At 42.4% G+C, this 8,565-nt stretch overlaps 1 long non-coding RNA gene across 1 annotated transcript; it reads right to left on the bottom strand.

Moving 5' to 3' along the window:
• Positions 1–1,147: 1,147 nt before the first annotated feature.
• Positions 1,148–4,753, bottom strand: LOC309528090. Its single transcript, XR_014217505.1, has 3 exons — positions 4,460–4,753; positions 2,723–2,824; positions 1,148–1,189 (listed from the first exon to the last, which is right to left on the bottom strand). It is a non-coding gene; the product is annotated as an uncharacterized lncRNA (long non-coding RNA).
• Positions 4,754–8,565: the final 3,812 nt, after the last annotated feature.

The following is an 8,565-nucleotide window of genomic DNA, read 5'->3' as shown; positions in this document are numbered from 1 at the left end:
GCCACACCTGTGCCCGTTCTTAAAGGACATGACTTTCTGTGTAAACCAAAACATCGCCCTACTTGTTGTGGCTGGAGTGCTCACAGACGTTTGTGTGCATGAGAATTCAGATGGGAAATGTCATTCGACAGGACTTGCAGCACCTCCTGTTGGTTCCCTGCAAGTTATCAAAACTAACATAGGCAAAATGGCAGAAAGGCAATACAAGGACATTATGGGTGACAGCAAAAACCAAAGTTAAGTTCAAGTTCTGGTGTATGCCATTTGGGTGGAAACAGGCACAGAAGCTACATAGGTGAAGGCCAGAACCTGACATGATCTCAACAAATGCATGGACCAAATGGCACAACTACCAATATACTGGGCATGCAGAGGCAGGGTGAGCTTGCAGGGAAGAATTTGTGGCCAGGAGAAAGAGGAGGTACGTATACACACACACACACACACACACACACACACACCTACACCTTGAGCGTCCCCCTTCTTGCTTGCAAGTACTTGCTTGTTTTGCCCCATTCTTACTCACTTCTGGTCTCACAGTCTGGCAGGAAGGGGGGAAATATGCTACAGAATTATGCCCCGTTCTATCTTACGTTCATGTCCCTGCATGACTATTATGATGTTGAGAACTCTGCATTTTCTTCCGTACTATATTGTTCTGTCTTGATGCCACAGGGAGAATGGTTTGGTTACTGAATCACCATCATGACTCTTTGCTGCCTCTGAGATATGATGGGCGAATCCAAAAGCAAGTAGTGTAAATCCCTGAAAAATCTGAAGCCCTTAACTGTGTATTTATGTTTAAGTGAGCCAAAGCATGTGACTTTCCTTGGGCTTTTCCACCAATGAAGGCAACCTGTAGTGCTCACACCTAATGCCAATCAGGTTGAGCTTATAACTTGTAACTGCTGCCTCCCTCATTGCTTTTGCTGCAACTTCTCTGGGGTGCAAGCCCGAGCAGTGTGTCTGGAGGTCCTGGGCTGGCAAATTACAAGACCCAGTTCTCGGCCTTGCTGACGTGGTCCAAGGTAAAGCAGTTTCCTAAGCAGTTGAAATATGAGCCACACGCAAACCTCCCCCTTGTTTGGCTTAGTATTAATTATTATCACGACTTTTTCTTGTACCATAAAACACAGATCTTCATATTCCAACAGCTTGGACGATGCAATACAGTAAAGTGGTTCCTATGCTGAAAAGACAGGGTAGCACAGTGACAGTTAAGGGGGAAGCAGGCCATCATGTTTTTTCTACACCCACAGCATTAGCATAAAAGTGGAAAGGTGAAAAGACGGGGGGGGGGGGACCAAGCCACAAAAGTGCAGACATTCCACCCAAATTACAGAAAGCTAGAGTATTTTAAGATTTTATTTTATTTTATTTTATTTTATTTAAAAAACCTACTATATTCTTCTATTCTTCTTTCTGGGTGTATGTTATCAGGTATGGCTAGATCGCTCATCTGGAGATAGTAAGGTTACCAGATTTTTTTCAATGAATCTGGGGACACTTTCCAACTTCAATGGATTTTGTATGGGGACTGATTTGTAAATACGGGGACTGCCCCCAGGAAACGGGGATGTCTGGCAACCTCAAGTTATGGCTCACATTATGGTGAGAACCAAAGCCCAGACTCCCATGTCAAAACCTGGTATCTTGCAAGCTGATTGGCATCCAAGAATATTATTCTCTGTCTGAGGTAGACACATGCATTGAGACATTTCTGGCTGGACTATAAAGCCATTCCGTCTGCTACAGAAGCCCATGTCCCTGAATAGGCAGGAGAGATAAGGAAGGCAAGGAAAGGGCCCTTTGCATTTTGCATTTTGGAATCAAACCGTCAAAAGGCTCTCAGGTCCCAGCCTTTCCTTTTGCTGCAGTAAATGTGGGCCCTACAGGAAGAAATCGCTCAACACTCATAGATAGTATCAAAAAACAAATAAGCGCAAGAAACAAAGGCATCTTACAATGCAGACTTCCATGGCCATAGCAGGGTTAGTAAAGGTCACCAATAGCATGCAGGGGTTTAAGTTATTTTAGCTTGCCACATACATAGGGTTGGATCCAGACTAATACCATAACACCAACCATGTTTACCCTCAACTAAGCTGTACTGAATTCATTGGGCTTTACACCCAAATACATGGAGTTGGTACTGCAGCCCTAGTTAGTAAAGATTAGCTGCAACAAGTTAGTTGAGCTCAGCTGAGCTTAGTTGGGACAAATTAGGTCACATCTGTACCATACATTTGAAGTACAGTGGTACCTCGGGTTAAGTACTTAATTCGTTCCGGAGGTCTGTTCTTAACCTGAAACTGTTCTTAACCTGAAGCACCACTTTAGCTAATGGGGCCTCCTGCTGCCGCTGCGCGATTTCTGTTCTCATCCTGAAGCAAAGTTCTTAACCCGAGATACTATTTCTGGGTTAGCGGAATCTGTAACCTGAAGCGTATGTAACCTGAAGCATATGTAACACAAGGTACCACTGAACTCATGTGCTTTAAATGTAAAGTGAGGATGCAACCCTAGTCATGTATTAATTTAAATTCCCATTTGTTTCAATGGGAACAAAGTTTCTGGCATTTTGACACTTTGGTCAAGCACTGTGGTCATTTTTTCCCTGTTAACTGGGAAGGGACTTCCAACAACCCAGTGATCCATGGGACCAAAACAACCACAGCTCCAGCAAAGCAATGTCTCTCTCACATACATGTATTCATTTTACCTCACGTTACCATCCTGAGGAAGCAGCCTTCCTCAACCATGTTTGCTGGGGCTAGTGGGAGCTGCAGTCCAAAGCAGCTGGATGGCGCCAAATCTGGAAAGTCTGGGTTAAAGTGAGGCATCAGGCATAAGCCTGCATTTTATTAATGTTTGATCAGGGCTTGTATATTAAAGAGAGAGCTTAAAGATTTTCAAAAGTTTCATGCCAGGCAGACCAGCTGCTTAAGAAAACACTGGCAATGTTTTCCTCCTAGACAAGGGGGCCCCTTGATTTATAGCAGAAAACAATTCTCAAAGTCGTAAAAGCTGAAATTACAGGCTGAGAACGAGGACACTGACCCTACATGTTACAGAAGATAAAAAAGGCAGAGATGAACATAATTAATAGTTGGTAAATAGTAAAATAATACCAATGTGCCTCCCAGTAAAATGAGCCAGATCTTCTTTCTAAGGTTAAAAGGCCAAGACCAAATGGAGAAGCATCTAGCTGGCAGAAAGAGAGCATTTTTGGAAGTCTTTTTAAAGCATTTTTGGGAAGTCTTTTTAAAGCTGTTTCTTTCTTAAACTGAGAGAATTTAAGGGCAATAAATGTTGGGAAGATCTAATGGGAAAAGCAACTGGCTGAAAGGGGGGGTGTAAACTGAAGAGGCTTCTTTTAAAGCGGTTTTTTACTGTGTTCCTTTTTACTGAGTTCCTTTTCTACTTTACAAAGGCCTTATTCCTTTTAAGAGGCTACCTGTGTTGTGTATTAAGTGTATTGGCATAGATGTAATTATGCAAAGGATTTAAGAAATGCTAGATTTCATATAGTTGTAAGAGTTGTATTTTGAAATTAAGTCAGCCACCAGTCTAGCCCCCCTGCCAGACAAGAGACGCCATCCAAGCAGTCCTGATATATTAGTTGTCAGACATTTGTTTAGAAACCTTCAAATGAAGGAGATCTTTCAATGTTGATGTGAAACTCAAGATCCTTGACATATGTTTAAGATAAAAATTTAAGATTAACCATTTGTTTTAGAAGGCAATAGGGCAAGGAGGGCAAGAGGTGAGCTGGTAATTAAGATTCCTTGTTGAGACACATGTAAGATATATTACTACTTATTTGTCATTTATAGATGTAACAATATATAGCTCTTTGTGTTCCATATAAGGACAGGAGGATATGGGTGTATCTTTTAGGATTGGTTATAGCAATCAGCCAATAGGAAATTCAACCAGGCTGATTGGACAGAGGCAGCCAAAGGAGGAGCAAAGGGGGCTGGATTAAGGGAATATAAGTGCTGGCCATAATGGCAGGAGGCCAGGCCAGAGCTTGGTAACCATATACCACTGTGCCTCTCATTTATTTGTCTGACAAATAAATTATTATTTTAATTTCTCTATTGCTGCGTTGAATATTTCATTCCAGCTAAGCGTTAACCACAAGCAGGGTGCTACAAAAGTGTGAAACAAGATGAGCAGGGGCGTAAGAGAAGACTTGGCTTGGGTTTGCTCAAAAGCAGTGGCATAGTGGTAAATTTTGAAGCACAGTAACTCACCATGATAGCCCCCCCCCCCCGAGATCAAAAAAAGGGAAGGGAGCTGTGTTAATTACAGATAAATAATCGGGGACAGTCATTGAATAGGAAGCTAGCCTCATTGTCTTACTTCCTCTATGCTAATATGTCACAAATAATAGTAAAACATGAAAGCCTCATTATCACCTCCTTTGCCATAGCAAGGAGAGCCCATCACTTACCCTCCTAAAGGTGACACCATTGCTCCTCTAGAGCTATACTCCCTGGCATTTCCTCTGTGCAACACCACTGCTCAATAGGAAATCATTTGCCCTGTGAACTTTTCACCACATGTGCAAGAACATAGGAACATAAGAAAAACCTGTTGGATCAGGCCAATGGCCCATCTAGTCCAGCGTCCTGTTCTCAACAGTGGCCAGCCAGTTGCCTACGAAAAGCCTAGAAGCAGTATACTTGAGCCACAAGAGCACTTCCCCCACTTGTGATTCCCAGCAACTGGTGGTTAATAATAATAATAATAAATTTTATTTATACCCCGCCCTCCCCAGCCATGACTGGGCTCAGGGCAGCTAACACCAGGTAAAAACAATTGATTAAAATACAACTTAAAAACAAGATTAAGCACAGCATTAAAATGCAGCCTCATTTCAGTAGAAACTCAAATCGAAAACTTTTGGGGGATGAAAACGTCAAATCTTCACCAAGGCCAATTATCCAGACTGGTCCTACGCAGGCCAGAAAAAAGCCAGGGAAGTCCCCAAATAGTAGTTCTATCATAGAAGGGAAAAGGAAAAAGGAAAGAGGGGGAAGGGATCAAGTTGATTCCAAGCCAAAGGCCAGGCGGAAAGAAATCAGGGCCCTGGTCTCGTGAGACAGCGTTCCACCAGGCCAGAGGCAGTGTTGAAAAGGCCCTGGCTCTGGTTGAGGCTAATCTGACTTCCTTAGGGCCTGGGGCCTCTAGGGTGTTGTTATTTATGGACCTTAAGGTCCTCCGCGGGGCATACCAGGAGAGGTGGTCCCATAAGTACGAGGGTCCTAGGCATACTGCCTGCTACAGTGGAGGCTGAGCATAGCCATTGTGGCTAGTAGCTCTGAACTCAAGTGGGAGAATTTCTACTCAAGCTGATAATCATGAATGAAGAGTCAAGTCTCTGCTTTGCCCTAAAGTATGCATTCGCCTCTCTCCTTTCATTACGTTAGAGTGGTCAAAGGATTACTGGACCATGGTAAGTGATGTAAAGTATTTGGCCCTGGACATGTGAACTTCGGGTTTAAAAGAAAGAGCGTTTCGCAGGCAAGGAAGGGCTAACTGAAGATGTGATCAGTCACCAACAGAACCTTATAAAAAGAGTTAATAACAAAGCAGCAGCCAGTGCATTAAAAAACTTAAGTGCCAATGGCATGAATCAGATTCCCGATTCTCAGTCCTGTATAACAAATGCAGCAATTGTAAGAAGTGACTGAATGGCAGGTGGAAGATGAGAACAACCACAAGGAGCATCTCTTTTAATGCATCTCTTCCTCCGTCACACATTTTTAGAGACATAGTGAGCTAAAGGTCACCCTTAAAAAAAACACACAAAAAACCTTGAATCCTTTCCAAAGGGTAAGGTGCTAAAGAGGCCTTTCAAATGACATTTCGCCAGCCTTTGCCATTTGGGAAAACAAAACGAGCCAATGCTGTTCATGTAGCTCAGTGAATTACTGAACCTTAGAAATCTGGTTTGTATTTGATGCTTCTTTCAGGAACTGCAAGATGATGTGGTTCCTTTAAATACTACACACCCTTACACAAAGCAGTGCTTGACTGACACAGCAGGGCAAAAAGAACCTGATCCCCTATTGTGGTATCCTTTTGTGATGACCCCCTCCGTAGAGGTTTACAGGGACTGCCACAATCAGACAAAACTGGGAGGAGGTGGGTAAGGCTCACAGATTTTATGAAAGGCTGGCCCTACTGTTAGGCAAAGCGAGGCAACCACCCGTGACAGAGGATGCAGGGGAACAGAGAGTGAGTGGTGGCAAGGTACTGGAGTGTGTGTTTTACATGGCCTTCCCTGTGCTCCCTAAACTAGCCTGCTGTCCTTGGGTGCAGCGGAAGATGTTGTCCCGTGGCCAGCACTGAAATAGATTCAGCTGTCAGTCTGGGAACCTCATGGAAATCAATAGGATTGAATTCTATAGGGAAATGCATGCTGAATTAGGCTTTTTTGTTTGTTTGTTTCATTAGGATGTATCACTCTTTTTTTTAAAAAAAAAAACCTTCTGTTGTCACAATGTTGAGCCTTACACTCAGCATTTACACCTCCAATGTGTTTTATGTTGTGCTTAAAGCACAGGAATACAGGACAATATAGCTGCTTCCTCTTTAAAAAAACAAAGCCAGCCTTTTGGACGTCACTTCAAAATGCACTTGCTAGACAATGTGGGATTCTCAGTGAACCCTTTTGGCCAACTTCTGTCCTTTCTTAAGAGCTTCTGCAGCTTCCTTGTGTTTGTGTGGGGTTTTTTTTTAGTTTTCTTTGACGATGCCTGTTTATAATGTTACAGGGAGGAAGAAACAAAGCAATTGTGAAGCTTGTTGAGAAGTAATTCGTGTGCTATTAAAAGTGACCTTGGGACTTCCAGTTCTATTTATTCCGTTTCCTTCCCATAGTGAGCCATATCACGTCAAGTAAAGTGTAATCTCTCCTGAGGAGCAACAAGGCTAGTATCAAAGTGCAGGTGTCCCAAAATCCAGTACAGGCTAAAAGCCTATCATCATGTAAGATAAAGAAAGGGCTCCCTTATGACTATAAAATCTTATGGTGACTTTGAGTTCATGAGTTAGCTTCTCCAAGAAAACCATATCCCTAGTGCTTTCTGTGCATTCACAGCACTTCTGGTAGATTCTGCTCACACAATGGGTTGTCTCATTACAGCCCAGTATGATTTTGTTTGGGGAAATTATTGAACTTATTTGGCCCTTTGTCTCCTCCTCATGCCCTTCAAACTTTTTTCCCCTGTCCCACTGGTGTTAGTTGTAGGTATACCCTTATAGTAATTTTGCTTCTTACTCATTTTGTGTTCTGTGTTTTTGTATGGTTCTTCTTCAGGGTGTACCTTTTTTGTCCTGTTGCCCTTTTTTACAGACACACACACACACACACACGTTAAATGTAAGGTATGATTTTAGCAGTTCCTGACCTGTAACAAGCTAATTCAAAATGCAAATGCAAATAGTACTCTGCCGTTCAATAGACCCTAGGGAGCATGATATTCAGAAGTAGACATGTGTGCAGCATGTACTTTTTACATCAAGTCTCCTGGACCATTTCCCCCCCCCCCACCTGTTTTTCTAATTTTTGTCCCATCTTCCACAAACTTCATCAAGCTGTTCAGGTAATGAGGCTGGAATGATCATTTATCCTGGGCATATGCGTTTCATAATTGTGTGAACTGAGGAGATGGAACTCTTCTCCTTGCCAAAAGCTACAGAAATACTTCCAAAATCCTAATGGCTCAGGGAGCTATGAACCCAACACCACCAGAGGAAGTGCTGACATCTCACAGGAAGAAGTCAAGCTCCTTCATAAGCACAAAGGGCTCCAAGCACTTAGAATGGAAAGTGTTTTGATGACTGCACAGTGACCTTTGCAATACAGTAGAATTTAAGTTCAAGGAATTAAATCCTTCCTGAGATCACAGAGGACTACCATAGTTTTGCAGATCTGAATAATTCTACATCTCTCTGGTTCACGTTTCTCTGGTTCAATCGCACTGGTCTTCCGGTCTGTGAACAAATTATGTGAATAATAAGCATTACTAGCTAATAGTTAAGTTTCCTTAATAGGTTTTTAAGCCTAATGTACTCATGGGATCAGTTCCACTTATGCTTTCCTAGATGCTTTGGGCAACGTCAGAAAGCTAATTCAAATTCAATGTTCAAAATACTTTGGGGAAAAATCTGCATTCAGCCTGCTTTAAATAGCAAAGAAATGTGAATATCTCAATACTGCAGAGACTGACAGCCTAATACCAAATATACTTCACTACTGATAAGCATAAGTACAAACTGGCCCTTAGCATGTACACCTAAAAATGCAATGTCTGAATGCAACCAGTGTATATTTTGCAAACACTTTTAACATATGTGGACGATTTCCAGCAGTGAGTTGGGACAGTTCCCTGTTGATTGCGTAGTCAGTGGCAACTTTTAACCATACCCTTGAACATTTCTCTGATGAAAATAGGGACGTCCTATTCCATAATAATAAAAAATACTATTTATACACCACCCATCTGACTGGGTTGCCCCAGCCACTCTGGGCAGCTTCCAACATATACA

This window comes from Podarcis vaucheri (assembly GCF_965113315.1).
Source record: "Podarcis vaucheri genome assembly, chromosome: 1".
In the NCBI taxonomy this organism is placed as follows: domain Eukaryota; kingdom Metazoa; phylum Chordata; class Lepidosauria; order Squamata; family Lacertidae; genus Podarcis; species Podarcis vaucheri.
This window is presented reverse-complemented; position numbering and strand designations above follow the sequence as displayed.